Raw genomic sequence first — 16,599 nt, forward strand, 5'->3', positions numbered from 1 at the left:
AGGCGACCATGTGAGACTGACAGTCTGTCCAAGGCCAAAGTTCTCCTTCCTTAAGGGAGCCCCAGCAGTGTGGAGCAAGTCATGGCTGGACAGGTGGAGACTCGCTTTCCGAAACATTGGGGAAGGACACAAAGGTACCATTGAACCAAAGGGCCTTTTGGGTATAAGAATAATTGCTAAACTGAAAAGGGGACGACTGATTCCCTGGCCCAAATTGCCAATTCCTTCTCTCCTGGGAAACTACAAAGTAAAGTCTTGATCCTGCTGGAACCATGCCAAACCCTGCTTTCTTAGAGCAATGCATGATCCTGGGTTTATTTCCAAAGTAAAACATAGGGAACCCTCTTCCATAAAACTTCTATTCTCCTCTAAGAGGGCCACATGCATATCAAGGGGTAACATGGGAAGACCCAACATTTTCTGACTGATAAAAAATCGTGGGAAAACAGCTGCATTATGCCTGACAGGAATCGGCTTGGGGAAGGCTGACAGAATCCCCCATCTCTGCTCCGCTCGACTCTGTATCATCTTCCACAGGATCGACAGCATCAATATCTTGACGAATGGCGGAATCATTTTCCTGAGCCTCGACGACTCTGGTCAGGCGACTCGGAACCCAATGAGGTGCTTCTTGCCCCGACATCGCTGCTCCACGTGTTGGGTTCTGAATCCTCTGTGGTCCCTCGCTCGGTACCAAAAGGAGTCCCAGCGTCCCGGGTTTCGGCACCAGTTGTGGAGCACTCCCTGACCAGCAGGAAAGACTACCACCAGACAAGGATTCTTCCCAAATCACGCTTTATTGGAGCCTCTTGGTTGAAGGGAGAGCAGGAAGCGAGGGACCCAGAACAAAGGCTGCAGCTGCTTATATAGGAGCTGAGGCAGCGTGCAACTGTCCTATTGGTCGAGCACCCCTGGCAGCCACCTCAGGCTCCCTGATTGGCCCAGCAAGCTGAAGACACTGAGCATGCTCGAGCTGGTGACTCTGGTTATGACCCTATATGGAGTTGTTTACTCCAGCCCTGCAGGGGCCCAGTGCCATCTTGGAATGGCGGCCACAACTCATGGCTCCCTGCAAATTAAAGTACCAAATAGGTTGTTTTTATTTATATTTTGTTTGCCATTTTTGTGTTAAGAATGCTGCCAAGCCAGGGGTGGTGGCACATGCCTCAGAAGGCAGAGGCAGGCAGATCTCTGAGTTTGAGGCCAGCCTGGTTTACATAGTGAGTTCTAGGACAGCCAGAGCTATGTAAAGAAATCCTGTCTCAAAAAACTTACTTAGAAAAAGAACTATGCTGATTGGAATATGAAAAAAATTGATACATTAATGTAGTGGGCTGCTCTTTTCGTTTAAATATTTTTGTTAATAAATTGGTGGTTTATTTGTGAAATTTCTTTTGGAGGAAGCACACACTTAAAACCTCAGCTTTTCAGCACCACTGTTATCAAAGGACAAGGATGCTGCTATCACCATTGCTGTTTGACTTTAGCTACACTAACAATGTAAAGAGCAGGAAAATTGTCTGCTTGATTATAAAAGATGTATGTAAGGTTCATAGTTTTTCTACATGTGCTCTAACCTTGCCACCCCTGGGTAATTAGAAGTGAGGTTGAGGAAGACTGGTGAGATGGTGGCTCAGTGGGTCAAGTCACTTACTGCTGAGTCACTTACTGCCTGAGTCCAGTCCCTGGGGCCTACACAGTGGAAGGAAAGAACCGGTTGCTGCAACCCCCTCTAAGTAAATGCAATTAAAATTAAAATGCCACCCAATAGATGACTAAAACTGAAGATGCCAAACAACTCAAGAGTAACTTGTTAAGATGACTATAAAGAGCATCTGGGAGAAGAAACAGGAAGAATAGAATTATGGGACTAAAGGTGAGCTTGGGGCTCATTGATTCTGTGCTGGCAACTCTCTAGATTTATGTAGAACTATTTCTGTATATATATATATATATATATATTTTTTTATGTGTATGTTTGCCTGCATGCATGTATATGTGCTGTGTTGGGTGTCTAGTGCTCACAGAAGTCAGGAGGAGTTGGATCCCCTAATTACAGATAATCTGTGAACCATTTGGGTACTGGGAATTGAACCCATGTCTACTGCAAGAGCAACAAGAACTGTTAGCCACTGAGCCATCTCTGCAAGCCCCAATTTATGTTAGAATTTTAAAGGATAACTTGAGCCATAGAACATACAATGGAAAGAAAATCAAAAATCCATGTAACCCATAAGTGAATGTGAATGAGTTTATGTATAAATTAGAGGTCTTGTGTGAGAAGATACTCAGATACAAGGCAAACACAAACTTAAAAGCAAACTAGAGGCAGTTCTTTCATGGAGATCTTTGGATGATCCTTGCCTTGGTGACCTCAAAGGCAGTTGAGGTGCCCTCCTTCTGGTCTGTCTTTTGCTGATAATTATTGGTTCTTTAGCTTCTGTTTTTATGGCCTATCTCTTATGCCACCACTCAGGAATGCTTCACTAGTGGACCATCCATGACTGTTCCTGTCTAGAACCTCCAGCAGATTTTGTTACAGTCTTCTGAACATCACATTGACTGTTGGAAGTAGAACTGTTTCCGTAAGGAAAGAATTGGATAGTAGAATCATGGAAGCAGGGGACAGGCTACTGTATACTGTAGAAGGGAGAATATATGCCCGGTAGCTGAGAAAAAGATGGAATATTCTGTATGGGGTAGTAGACACTTAGCTTGGAAATGTGAGAGATTGTACATTGTTGTGACAACATGTCGGGAGGTCTCTGTCTGGGTATGGCTTGGACCATGCTTTTGTCCAGTGTGTCCACACTGTGCTTACTACTCAGATAACCACTTAGCTGTCATATCAAATGTCTGGGTTACTGATTCTTAGGGCAGCCCTAAGTACCCTTTATTTTACTTAGAAATATCCACAGAATGTAAAGGAGTGATGTGGGCAATTTGTATGTGCTGAAGAGAAGCCATAAAGTGAAAAGATAAAAAGCATGACAGATTTTGTTTTCTGTTCAGGAATTGAACTGAGGGGCTTAAACATGTTATGAAGACATTCTACTGCTAAGCTATATTTCAGCCTTAAAGAATTAAAAACATTTTTTTTCTTAAATAAGGCTGTCTGTCTGCACTTGGGAAGCAGAGACAGGCAGACCTTGTGAATTCAAGGACAGCCAGAGCTACATAACAGAGAGACCCTGTGTCAAAAAACAAAACGAGACAAAAAAGGACTGTCTCCTGACTGACCTTAAGCTCAAGACTCCTCTGCCTCTGCCTCCTGAATTTTGGGATTGTAGGTATATGCCACCATGCCCAGCTAAGTGAAGAAAACTTGTGTTACTATAATTATTCTATTGTATTCTTTTATTGTGCCTAATTTGTAACTTGCTTTATCATGGGTGTATGTATCTAAGGCAAAACTTGGCATATGCACTTGCCCATGGTTTCAGGTATCTGCTGGGGTCTTAGAATGGATCCATGGATGGATGAGTACACTATTATATTTACCTGTCCTTCACAATAATCCCAAATGAGTGTTAGTTGAAAGAAGAAAGAGTAATTAGAAGAGAGTATAGTTTAAAATTTATATTTAGCTTTGCATAGTTCATAACAAAATTAGTGGAAGGTACAGAGATTTCCTATATAACCCTGGCCTGGCCCCTCCTGAGTCCCTACCATGACATTCTGCATGGTTCAGTCAGTGAATCTGCATTGACATGCTAGCAAGTGGTCTGTGATGTGTATCAGTGTTTGCTGGGAACTTTTCATAGTCTATAAATGATGATTCCACTGTTTCAGTATCACAAGAATTGTTTTCATTGCCCCAAAATTCTTTGTTATGTCTTTCCACCCTTGGCAGCCACTGGTCCTTCTTTCCCTGTCTTCAGCTTGACTTTTCCCAAGATTCTCAGAGCTGGAGTCATACGGTAGGCAGCCTTTCAGTTTGGCTTCTTTGCAGTGCTGTTGACTCTGCCCTGTATGGATGTACTAGACTGTACAGCTCATTTGCTGAAAGACATGCTGCTGCTTCCACGGAAAGCCTGCTGGGTCTGTCCTGGTGTTGGCTTTGGTGAGCATGTTTTTAGCTCCTGATTTCTGGATTCTATGCTTTGAGCATGTCTGTCTTTTAATTAATTGCTTATCTACCTACTTATTTAAAGGCAGATTCTCACTGTGTAGCCCTAACCTGGAGCTCGTAGAGAACCACTGGCCTCTGCTGGGATTAAAGGCACACTCTATCACTCCTGGCTCAGAGTAGTCTAGCCTACAGATAGTAAAAAGGACTTACCTGTATACTTACATAAGTGGCTCTTCCAGTCTAGATATTTTTCTAGATATGTGAGTCCAGGTCTACCCCAGTTATCTGTTAACTATAGATCAGCAGCAAAATACAGAGCCAGAAAAGGGAGCCTAGCTCAGACTCCATTTAAATGAGCCCCGGTCCTGTAGATCACTATCTGCCTGACAAAATTCTAGTTTTGTCAACCTTCTGGTTTTCTGGAGACAGGCCATGTTTATTCTAATTGTTCTGTAATTAATAGCATTTGTTCTCTTATTCTCAGAGTCTTGTTGTAGACAATGAGTGATACAGTAACCCTAGCTACAGGTTTTTAAGTGGTTACCTACTAAATGCTAGCCAAGCATACCAGACCTCTGTGGAAGTGGGGGTGGTCTTGAAGAATGTAGGCAATTCTCCCTCCTTTTTTCATCCTTCAGTGTTTTCTTCTTTCATCTTTGGCTCATTAGCTGGCAAGGACTTGTACAGTAAATGCGTTCAGTTCAGCCATATAAGTATTAGAACCACTTTGATAATAGCTGACTTTGGGGACTTTATATTTGCAATTACAAGTGTTGGATTCCTCTAACTTTTTTATGTTCAGTTTTTCAGGTTGTCTTGATTAGAAAAGCCTGTTTGCAATAACCCTACTCAGCTCACAACTAGAGAGAATCAAGTTTCCCAGCCCACTCAATTTGAAAGCCTGCCAAGATAGGTGAAAGACCTTATAAATATGTAAAGCAGGAAGTTCAAATTACAGTCAAGCAAATGCCTAATGATTGGTGTTCTTTTCAAAACAAAAACAAAAAAGAAGTGCATTTTCTGGGCATCCCGCTAGCACCAGCACCAAAGGGTGGTCTGGAGTTCAGACTCAAGTGTGTACTTTAGTGCTATATTTATTTTGCATTTTTACCACTTCCTGGAGGCCGGGTGGAAGGATCCAAAAAACTGGACACCTCAGACGTTTTGCTTGTAAGGCGGAGCAGTAGAACTGGGCCGGCCAGGAAGGGGTTTGGAAGCCGTGTTGAACGGGAAAGCGGGGGAAGCTGAATATGGTTTCAACTTAAGTCAGGATTCGGCTACTTAATGCAGGACAGTGGTGCTCGTGGCTACGGGAGGCCCTGGGGGACGGCACACAGAGCACACTTGCATGGACTTCTCTTCCAAATGGCCGCGTCCACATCCACATTCCCCACCGACCGCAAGCGCGTGCCCAGATGCTCGGAGGACGCGGCCGCTGCCATTGTTGTGCTTGACACTTAATCCCGATCGCCCCGGGCGGCGGCGCTCTCTCGAGCGGTGTAAAAAGGCACAGTCTTGCATTCTTTCCGAGCTTCGGGAGGTGGAGCCCGCCGCCTGCCAGAGCAAAGTTGCTAACCCCAGCCTCTCGCCGCCGCTCGCTCAGCATCCTCCAGCTTGCTCCATTCCCCCGAACGCCCTCGGATCCTGCGGCTGCCCGCCCCACTCCACCGCCCTCCATGGAGGAAAGTCTCACTTTTGATTTACCAAATATTTTCAGGATGTTTGAAGATCCCTACGCTGCCCAGAGGCTGTTTTTCTGGACAACCCAGTCCCCAGCCTATATTGTTACACGTTTTGTTTTTTTTTTGTTTTTTTTGAGGACTGGTTGCTGCTTTGCCTACACTGATGGTGAGTTTATAATTTTAAACATTCTTGGCATTACATCTTTGAAGGGAGCACCAGATAAGAGAGATTTTCATTGTGTTTCTTCTCGAAAAACCAGTCTTTGTATTTTTCTTTAGCTTCGATCTGTGCACATTCCACGTAATTTTGTCTGGTTATTTTTTACCAAAAGGGGGGGGGGAGCAGTTTTTTTCTCCCTCTGGATTGTTAAAGATAAACATATATAATGAAAATTATACTTTTAATTGGTGTGAACTACAGGGGAACTCAGATGTTTCAAGATGGACATTTTTTGTGTGCCAGCAATGTTGGTAGTGCCAAGTGTGTACATATCCTCTTTATAAAAATTATCTATTGCCGCAGTTGTCCAGAGTAAATTATCAACAAGCGAACCTATTGTGATTCCCTTGATGGAGTACTTGAATACAAACTACAGAAAGCAGCTCTGGTATAATGAAGGTGGAGATGGACATAACCGGGTTTAAGTTATGGCTGTTGCTAACTAGTGGCTCTTTTATTGCTGAGCGGATCTAACTTGTGGTCTGGGATGTGATTTCTTTACAGCTCTTTGTCAATTCATCTCTGTAGACCTATCTTACGTTTTCTCCGGAAAGGTACATATGGGAGACATTTTGTAATTTTTGGTATTTTTCTAGTTTTCTTCTTTTTGCACACGGTGGGAGGTGTTTTTTTTTTTTTTTTTTGTTCTGCCTTGATCTGTTGGTGGCGCTGTAGTGCTCCTCAACAATTTGTCAGTTTTACTAGAAAAAAGGAAGAAAAAAGGGGCAAGACTTTATCTGTTATCCTTTAATTTTCATAAAGAAAGTTCATAAAGAAAGTTCAGTTTGCTCAGCTATATTATTTCAGCGTTTTCCGTGGACTGTGCACCGTGGCGAGAGCAGATGTCATCACATCCAATTCAGGGGACGTAATGGACGAGCATGCAGTTGGCAGTTGTGTTTGATATGATCTGATCTCTATCAGATTCTTTAATAATAAGCTGTCATTTACCCTCCCTCTCCTCACTAGCGTTTGATACTTATATTTTCCTTATTTTACAAAACCATGCTGGTTAGTTACTTTCGGCATAACAAAACCATGCTGGTTAGTTCCCTTTTGGCATAACAAAACATTTGAGTATTATTAGTTCCTTGGACATTGTAATTTCATTTTGAATCAGGGAATTCTGAAATACCTTTCTGAGTTTGTCTTGAGGATGTTCTAGGAGCTTGTTGTGTCTGTTTTATTTTGAGCTGCTCCTTGAATTGAATTTGTAATGGCCTTGTTTAAAAAAATAGCAAATATTTTTGGAACTAAGATAATTTTTTAAGAATATTGCACACCTACTTTTATCTTAAAAATATTGATGTGCACACATGTAAGGACGGGGCTACATCTTTGCTCTTGAGAGTTATCTGATTAGAGAATATGGGATTTAGGCCCAAAGCCTGCTAGGAACAAAAATATGTCACAATATGACATCAGTTTTACTGTTCCCTGTAAACATTTAACTCGTTTGTGAAGATAGTAGGGATGTCCTCAGTTCAGAAAGAAAGTGGGAGGAATCAGTAATTATACCTTGAAACATATTATTTGCCATATGAAATAAAACAACTGACACAGCATCTGGACTATGTGATTAATAGGTTGTGTCTTGAGAGAGTGACAATGTCAGGAGTTGCTAAGTGTCTTTATTTACTTTGAGATACATAAATGACCTTTTCACTAAGCCTTTAGCAGTGTGGAGTAAAAGAATGTGTGAAATAGTAGAAATAGTATTTCCTAGAATCTGTTTATCTCTTTCCTTGAACTTCACAATAATCATACCCAATGCCTGTATTTTGTTTATGGCATGCTCGGAAGCCACTAGAACACTTTCATTTCTCTCTTTGTAGAGTCTGAATGCAGCGTGGCTTCTGATAGTATAGATTATTTATGGAATGGGATATTGCAGGTATATATGTATTATCTCACCTGGTAGTTCTGAGGCTTTAGTTCTGTGAAGTTGATCAGCTGAATAAAATATACCTTATGGCACAATTATTGATAAAATATTCTCCATAATGCAGTAATTTTTCATTTTGTTCAGTTTCTGAAACTAACAGTATTTGTCTAATGTCACCTCTTTTAAGAGCAAATTGAACTGGGAAGTCCATCCATAGCTGTGCAATCCTCTTTGTTCTCCTCCTGACTATTACATCATTGATTATGAAGTTCAGTGGTTAGATTAGAGTTCAGTGGTTACTTTTGAAAATACTCATAGACATTTCTGTCACATATACTCTTCTATACGTGACCTTTCCATCATTGTGTATGTAAAGAGGTTTAAAACTATAAGGCGAAAATAATTACCTATTTTATATTCTCCATTTTAAAATGTACCTGGTGCTTCATTTTAGCTCTTGATTCTTTGGGAATTCTTTTTAGTTGATAGCATCTTATAGACATTTAGTTCATGGATTTGGTGTGATTATTCTTAGAATTATAATACAAATTTTTCTCTTGATCATTTAAATAAACCTCTATAAAATTTAAGATATAGAGAACTAATTCAGTTTTTCATGGAAGTAATTGCTAGATCATGGACAATCAAAAATTATTTTTTTCAGAATTCTATGTCATTTCAGTCACATTGACACTTTTTGCATATAGGTTTATCAGACAGTAATAACAAAATTGATTCTATTAAAATATCTCTCTTTCTCTCTCTGTGTGTGTGTGTGTGTGTGCGCGCTGCCCATCCCTCTTGTGGAGGGAGAGATTAATGAATAGTGAAATGGTCAGGAAACAGGTTGCAGAAGGAAGGATATAGAAGACAGAGACAATCTTTAAGTTGGATCTTAGACAATAGAGCTCAGAAAAATGAACTTTGATTTTTCAATATTAGGAATACACTGAAGATTATATTCAGATATGATGTACTAAACCACCATAGTTTCCTAATTCCTTACTGTGTAGTTGTTGGTATTCCCAAGTATTGAGGACATACATTTCAGATTAGCCAAACCCACTAGATAACAGGTAATGGCAGGATGAGGCAACAAAGGGAAAAAGCATTGAGACAGGTACGATGTAGTGCGACCACACTCAGGGCAGGCTCCCTTAACTTGGGGTGAGCGTTTTAAAAGGAAGAATATGGACTGTGAGGGCCACTTCAGTCAGACCTGAAGTTACGCGTTTTAAATGCTGTAGTTTTGTCCTCCCTGCGTGTGTTTGCTTCTTCTCTGTTATTTCTAGACACGGCAGACATTCTGCAAAGGCAACCTACTGTTCCTGGCCTGACGTTGCCAAGGGAGAAAAATAATATGCAGAATGGGTGTGTTGTAGTCTTACTCTGTCATTCCACAGTTGACCCTCAGACAAAGACGCCAAGCAGAACGTAAAGCAGACAAAAGGATTTCATTCTTGAAAAGATAAGCATGTTTTATGCTTGCTGTGTATAACACCGATTTTACCAGGGGGGATTGGTTGCTTGAGATCTATCTCTCTCCATCTATAGGACAAGATGCTGGGTCACAGTAGTGAGAGAGAAGGGAAAGATTCCTTGTTTTATGTAACTAAAACTCCAACTTGGCTCCATGTTCTAATGTTTTAAGTCTGAGGCCTTAGGTGTGGGGTGTTCCCATTTGGAGCCATTGGTCATTCCTCTAGAGGAGGAAAATGTTTAAATTTTGACCTGCTTGGATCTGACAAGTGTCCTTCCACTAAAGGATCATAATTTGGGCAGCAAGTAGTCACAGCCAGGTTGGGGAAGTGGTGGTTGGCCGTCATGTGTTAGCTATAGCACAAACAGATGCTACATAACCAGATAGCCACCTGGCATGCATACCCATTGCAAAGCAAGGAATGCAACATTGGCTTATTTGTGTGAGAAAGCCCTTGAGAGGGTTCACTGGGAGGATGAGCTCCATTTGTCTGTATTGTTGGTTAGGATTCAGCCCAGAGTCCTTCATGTTAACTTTAAAAATACTGTTAAACTTGGGGGATGGAGAGATGGCTCAGCAAGTGTTTAAGAGTTCTGACTGCTCTTCCAGGGGCCCAGGGTCAATTCCCAGTACCCACATGGCAGCTCACAACTTTCAGTACCTCCAGTTCCCAGATATTCATGAAGTGAGACCACCAATGCGCACAACAAAACCAAACAGTTAAGCAGGGTCATGGTGACACAAGACTCAGGACTTCAAAGCCAGCCTGGGATATAGGAGATTCTGTCTCAAAAAGAAAAGAAAGAACCCAAAGCAAAAACCAGCAGCAACGAAAACATAATATGTAATGATTTTTATTTTATTTATTTTTGTTTTTTCTGGAGACAGGGTTTCTCTGTGTAACAGTCCTGGCTCTCCTGGAAGTTACTTTGCAGATTAGGCTGGCCTCAGACTCACAGAGATGCACCTGCCTCTGCCTCCTGAGTGCTGGAATAACGGTGTGTGCCACCACTCCTGGCTCATGGTTTTTTTTTTTGTGTGTGTGTGTTTGTTTGTTTTCTGCAGTCTGTCTGTGTAGCTCAGCCTAACTTATTTATTTATTTATTTTTCCCCAAGACAGGGTTTCTCTGTATTGCTTTGGAGGCTGTCCTGGAACTAGCTCTTGTAGACCAGGCTGGCCTCAAACTCAGAGATCTGACTGCCTCTGCCTCCCAAGTGCTGGGATTAAAGGCGTGGGCCAGCGACGCCTATGCTTTTTGTTTTTTAAATGTGTTTTGTACATTTTACTCACATAGCCACACCAAGACTTAAACATCTCTGTGTTCATTATCAACCTTTACGGTAATATAGACAAATAAAAAGAGTAACCAAAGACACATTAGAAGTAATTTCAAATTTTTGAGGCAGAGTCTCTCACTGGGATCCAGGGTTCATCAGTTATGCTACTCTGGGTGGCAATAAAGCCCCAGGGATCCACCCATCTTTGCCAACCTCCTGTGGCTGAGATTACAGGCACATGCATCGTCCCTGACTTTTCACACGTGTGCTAGTCATCTGGCTGGAGATCCTCATGCTTCCACAGCAAGCATTTCACTGACTGGGTCATCTCAGCAGCTTCTTTTAATGTGCTTTCTTATTTTAAAATCTTCTGTAGAAATTCCTAATGATATGTAACAGAAAATTTAAAGACAAAACAAATATTTATGTAGTTAATACATTAGACTGGATGTTTACTAAGCAAGTGTGGAGCAGGAAAAGTAAAATTAATGTTATTTCTGCACAGTCAAATTGAAGAAGGACTGGTTAAGCAGTTGCTGCAGTGATTTAAGATAGCAAACTTATTTTGTTATAGAACCAGTTAACTCATACTAGCTGGGTATGTTAACCACTCAATTTGCTTTTGTACTAACTCTGCTGGTAATGATGTTAAAACTAAGAGTATTTGTATTTAACTAAGTTACTATTCAGGAGGAAAGCCACAGCTCTAGGTCCAACTTTTACTCATCCATTTTATGTATCTTCTTGGAGGTTTTGACGTTTCTGGTACTACCAAGATGGCTGCTGAGATGCACTCATCAGTCTAGGATCACAGTTTTCAAAATGAAGAGACTTCCTGTTTTTGCAAAGGGAGAGGTCCTTTCCCAGGACACTGAAGGGAGCACAGTGGGTTTGGCTAGAGAGGAATGCTTAGAAGGGTGGATACTTGCTGGGTGTCCAGAACTCATTGTCATTGGCTTGGTTTTACTTTGTGTAGACTTAACTGTTTGCACACTCTGGAGTGATGGAGTGTCAGTATCATCTGTGTTCATGGTGACCAGACTAGTCACAGGTGAGCTAAGTCAAGAAAGAACAACCAGGGCGGGAGAGATGACTTAGAGGACCCACGTTGGATTCCCAGCCCCTACATGGCAGCTCATAGCAACCTGTAGCTCCCATTCCAGGAGCTATGACGCCCTCTTCTGGCTTCCACAGGCACCGCCATGAGCATGGTTCATGTAAACACGTGCAGACACACACAAATAAATGAACAAATGTTTTAAAAGCAGTAACAGCAACAGCACTCAACTGGACATGTGTGGTTCTGCAGCAAGTACTGTCTCTGAACCGTCACGAGAAATGGGATAGGACAGTAACTCGTTTTTATGGAGGAAACAGGCAGAGAAATTGGATACCTTAGGCATGACCCCCATTACCTAGTAAGTGAAAAACTAGAGTTGGAACATAGAGGTCTGAGGTCAGATCTTGTAGACTTGCCTCTTCACCACTGACACATTAGAGAGCTGCAAATTTGCATTTTGTGAAATGACATGTTCTAGTGAATTTATTCATCATTTTAGAATCAGTGATCATTTCATGGGAGGAGTGATCCTCATTTAGCAGTGATATACATCTGAAATTGTCTTTCTTATTTATTACTCTTGTGTGCATGTGTGATTTCTGGCATGTGCATGTGGAGGCCAGGCAACAACTTGTGGGAGTTGGTTCTCTCTTTCCGTTTGGGGTTTTTGGAATCAAATTCAGTCATTGGGCTTATGGTGCAAGGGCTCTCACCTGCAGAGTAATTGTCCCAGCCCTACTTCTGAAAGTTTTCTATGTTGAGTTTGATTAAGGTACCCTTGTACGAATCATCAGAAGTTGATTTTTACAAATTTTAAACTTATGAAAATTAATTTCATTCAAAAAACAAAGACGCCTTGTTGAAATAGGGAAATTCACTACTCATAAAATTAAGTCCAGATAGAATAATGACTTGTGATTTATAACATGCAAGGCCAGATTTAGGTTCTAGAACGGCTCATCCAATAGCAGTGCTTGATGCACAAGCCTGATGCCCTGGGTTCGAGTCCCAGAAGACACGTGGTGGAAAAAGAAAACCAACTCCTGTAAGCTGTTCTCTGCCCTCCACGTGTGCACACTCCCTGGCTTGAGCAATAGCAATAATGATAATTATAATAATAACAGTAGTAAAATGTTTCAGTCTTTTTCAACTTCAGGAGATATAGGAAGCCTTTTCCTGGGGGACAGTTTGGGAGGGGGGATTTACAATACTTTAGATCAGTGAATGTCAAATTTTAGCATCAGAATCACCTGGATGGCTTATAAAAACACAGAGTGCTGGGTTACACCCCTCCAATTCTGTATTCAGGAAGCCTGGGGGTGTCCTGTGAGTATGTACTCTTTCAGCCAGTCGCAAATGACGTGTACACCCTTGGAGAACACTACCCAGTACATTCAGCCTGTCAGCCATGATACTTAATTGGGTCTCAAAAAATGGGTCATGAACTATCACTTAATAAGCGGCAGGTATAGTGAAGGAATACATATCGCTGTATTACATAGGGTGGGCAGGCGCCTCACGGAAACAGTGATAGTTGACTTGATGACTGTTGGTTTCACCACTGAAATTGTTTGATTACAGTTCGCATGCTCGTGCTGCAGCAGTGGGGAAGCACCCTGGTCTGGATTGCTGCTAAGTTTTATAAATCCACTCTTGCTCTCTCAAACTGTAAAGGAAAAAGCATGATTTTTTTAGAGTTTCAAAACAGCAACCCACAATTTACAAGTCAATTTGGAAATCAGATAAACGTGGTTTGGTTTTATTCAGTAGACAGTGGCAGTGGAAAGGGTCTTCTATCTGTGCGGAGCCCTTGCCACAAGCAAGTCCAAGGTATCGGAAAAGAAAGACCAGACGTCCAGCTGTTTGTACTAAGAGAATGCATGTGCTGCCTTTATTGCCAGGAGAGTGTGTGCTTGTGTGTGTCTTTATTGCAAGTGCTAAGAGGTCTCTGTTGGGGAAGTCCTGTGTATATGTCAATAAATTACTGCTGGCCAATAGGAATCTAGATAGGTGGGGCTAGGAGTCCAGGAGGATTCTGGGAAGGAGAAACACAGGAGAGTTCGAGATGTAACTGCCATGAGGTAGGAAACCCAGAACTATTCTCCGGTAAGAGAAATACTTAGATTAACAATTATGGGGTAATTACTTAAGTCAGAGCTAGCCAGTAAGAAACAAGCAAGGCTAACAGCTTCATAATTAATACAGCGTCCTGTGTGTTTATTTGGGATTGATGTGGCTCTAGAACCAGGCTGGCGGGAAAACTTCTCTCAAAGAAAAAGCTTCTCTTAACAGGTCTCTCTCTTGTAGGAGGGAGCAGTCTTATACACAGACTTACAGCACAGTGGAAAAACCCCAGGTGGAAGAGAGCGTGTTTTCCTCGTGCTAGATGTTGATGTCAGATGGGCAGTGCGGGGGCAGTAAGCCAGGACTAGAAAACAGGATGCACCTGTGGCTGTCAGCTGACAAACCACTCAGAGACCCTGTGGGGCTGGGTCCCATCATATCTGGGCCATGTTCCTGGCAGTTCTCAGTCTTGTCTCCCACCAGCCGTGAGTAACCTCTTTCATAGGACTGGGTTTCCAGGTGCCTGAGGAAGGGAAGCTGTCATTGTCAGTGACCTATATTTAGCCCTGGAACTCAGGCTGTCACCAGAGATCACTGGAAACTTGCCATCTTCTGGGGCAAAGGTCACAACCCCCACTTGGAAAGCACTGTATTATGCCAAGGATTGAAGAGAACTTTCCCCAGAGTTTAATCACTTCTCTATTATTAAACTACAAAACTTAAAGAACACTTAGTTCTAAAGACCCCCCCTTTTTTTTCCTACCTGAATAGGGGGGAAGAAGAAGCTAATTCAGTCCTTACCTTCCTCAGAAGCCAGCATCACCTTCAGTCAGTTCTGTTCAGCTGGAGTTCTTGCCAGGAAAATGGTGTAAAGGACTTCAAAGAGGTGTGAATAGTGTGGCCTAGAATCTGAAAGAGTCTTTCACTTTTGTTTGGGAATGAAAACCAAGATTGAAACCTTCAGTTATCTGAAGAACATTTAGTTTCTCAGGCAGATGTGTTTCTTCTTGCCTTTTGAATAAATGATCTTAGTTTGCTTTACAATGAACAGACAGTGTTAAGCTAGACTTCTCTTTAAAATCAAGTTATCCCTCTTTTCCTTTTGTCCTGAGCACAATTAATTTCCTTCTTTTGGAATAGACTTACTCTGTAGCTTAGACTACCCTTGAACTTGTATTTGTCTTCCTATATCAGTCTCCTGCATGCTGGGGTGTACAGGTGAGCTACTATGCCTGGCTCAGAATTAGGTTCTAATAGTGATTTGTTTTTACCCCCTCTCCAGGGAATGATCAACTTGGTTCTGGAGTGCATAGACCGCTTACATGTCTATAGTAGTGTAGCTCACTTTACAGACGTCGCTGGGTGAGAAGCAGGGGAGTCTTGGAAATCCATTCTGAATTCTCTGTATGAGTTGCTGGGTAAGGATCATGACTGAGTTTCTATGGAAAACAAGATTTCAGTAGTTTCACAGCATGCTTCGTAGTCAGGACTTTGAATTTTTAGTGGTGTTGATCTAAAGTCAAAGATGCTAAACCCTTCTCTGAGTGAGGAAGGCCACCATAGACTGAGTTGTGCCTTGGTTAGGGCAGGTGGCTTTTGCAGGGCTCTAATAATAACCAGTATTGCTTATTTCATTCTTGATTCTCGTTAGTGTTACAAAGTCCCTTTCCTGTCAGCTCTGGTTTGTCAGGGATTGTTCTAGTGTCCTCTTACAGTGTTTCCAGGATCTGGTTGGCCAACTTCTAGATATATTTTATTTTAAGCAACATTTGAGGTGGTTTACCACTCATTATAATTCCTATTAGTTTTACTAAGGCAAGACTATCAGCTTTGGGGTTTTGTGTCTCTTTCATTTGGTTTAATGCCTGGTGTATAGTAGATACACCAGGATATCTATTAATATATCAGTATTAATTAAATGACTGAATTTTGATGGAATAGGAAAGTGTAACTGAATTTAAAAAATGATAAAGTAATTTCAATGTGAAGAATGGATAGTCAAAATCTTTGGAAAATCTTTAAAATATAATTAAACTTCATTAAGATTTATAGTCATAAAACAATTTATTCATAATTGTCCCTGTTAGAATTTTTAATGTTTGCTTTGGATGAGCACTTTGATATGACATTAAAATTAAGTGCATGCAATTTGGTGCTTTCATGGAGCTGGCAATTGCATTCCTCTGAACAAGACCAGGGATAGTGAGGCTTTGTAGGAGTCTTGATTTGCTATTTTCCCACAACTATTACCAGGATAAGGATTTTCTAGAGAGCACATTTTCTAGAAGAGTACATTTCCTTGTAAATGAGAAATTAATGACATTGAATTTAACAAAACAACAGCAATAATACAAACAAACAATAAAGACAGCAAGATGAGACAGGAAAAAAACTTCAGTTTGGTGCATGTTTTCCCTTTTTTATTTAAATTAGAAACAAGCTTGTTTTACATGTCCGTCCCAGTTCCCTCTCCCTGCCCTCCTCCCCTGCCCCCCCCCACCAACCCCCTATCCCATCTCCTTTCTGCTCCCCAGGGAGAGTAAGGCCTTCCATGGGGATCTTCAAAGTCTGTCACATCATTTGGAGCAGGGCCTAGACCCTTGGTTGGGTGCATTTTTAACCTCGTTTGGTATCTTTTCAACACCACAGTGTAGCTTCTTTACATGATATGATGTGGATCGACTGTAGACAAACTGTATGTTTGGCCATAGGTGTGTTATAAAGTAGAATAAGTTGCAATGCATCAAGACAGTATGACACCTCAGTTTTCTCTTTATGTCCATTCTTTCCCTGGTCCCATCTCATCTGTCCTTTCAGCATGTTATGTACTCACCTTCCCATGAGTAAGTAACATGAAC

General features: G+C 41.5%; 1 long non-coding RNA gene across 4 annotated transcripts in view; it reads left to right on the forward strand.

Moving 5' to 3' along the window:
• The window catches only part of LOC121136387, a 67,000-nt gene that overhangs the window by 14,823 nt on the left and 35,578 nt on the right, over window positions 1–16,599 (forward strand). Inside the window, exon 1 of one of the 4 annotated variants that reach the window (XR_005873475.1) lies at window positions 979–5,920. The exons of 1 other annotated variant lie outside the window; for it this stretch is intronic. This is a non-coding gene — a long non-coding RNA (uncharacterized LOC121136387). Of the gene's footprint in view, window positions 1–978; window positions 5,921–15,042; window positions 15,160–16,599 lie in introns of those variants that run through there. 2 more of the 4 variants (XR_005873477.1, XR_005873478.1) reach the window with 2 other exon arrangements.

This window comes from Mesocricetus auratus, unplaced genomic scaffold (genome assembly GCF_017639785.1).
Source record: "Mesocricetus auratus isolate SY011 unplaced genomic scaffold, BCM_Maur_2.0 Super-Scaffold_100081, whole genome shotgun sequence".
NCBI lineage: Eukaryota > Metazoa > Chordata > Mammalia > Rodentia > Cricetidae > Mesocricetus > Mesocricetus auratus.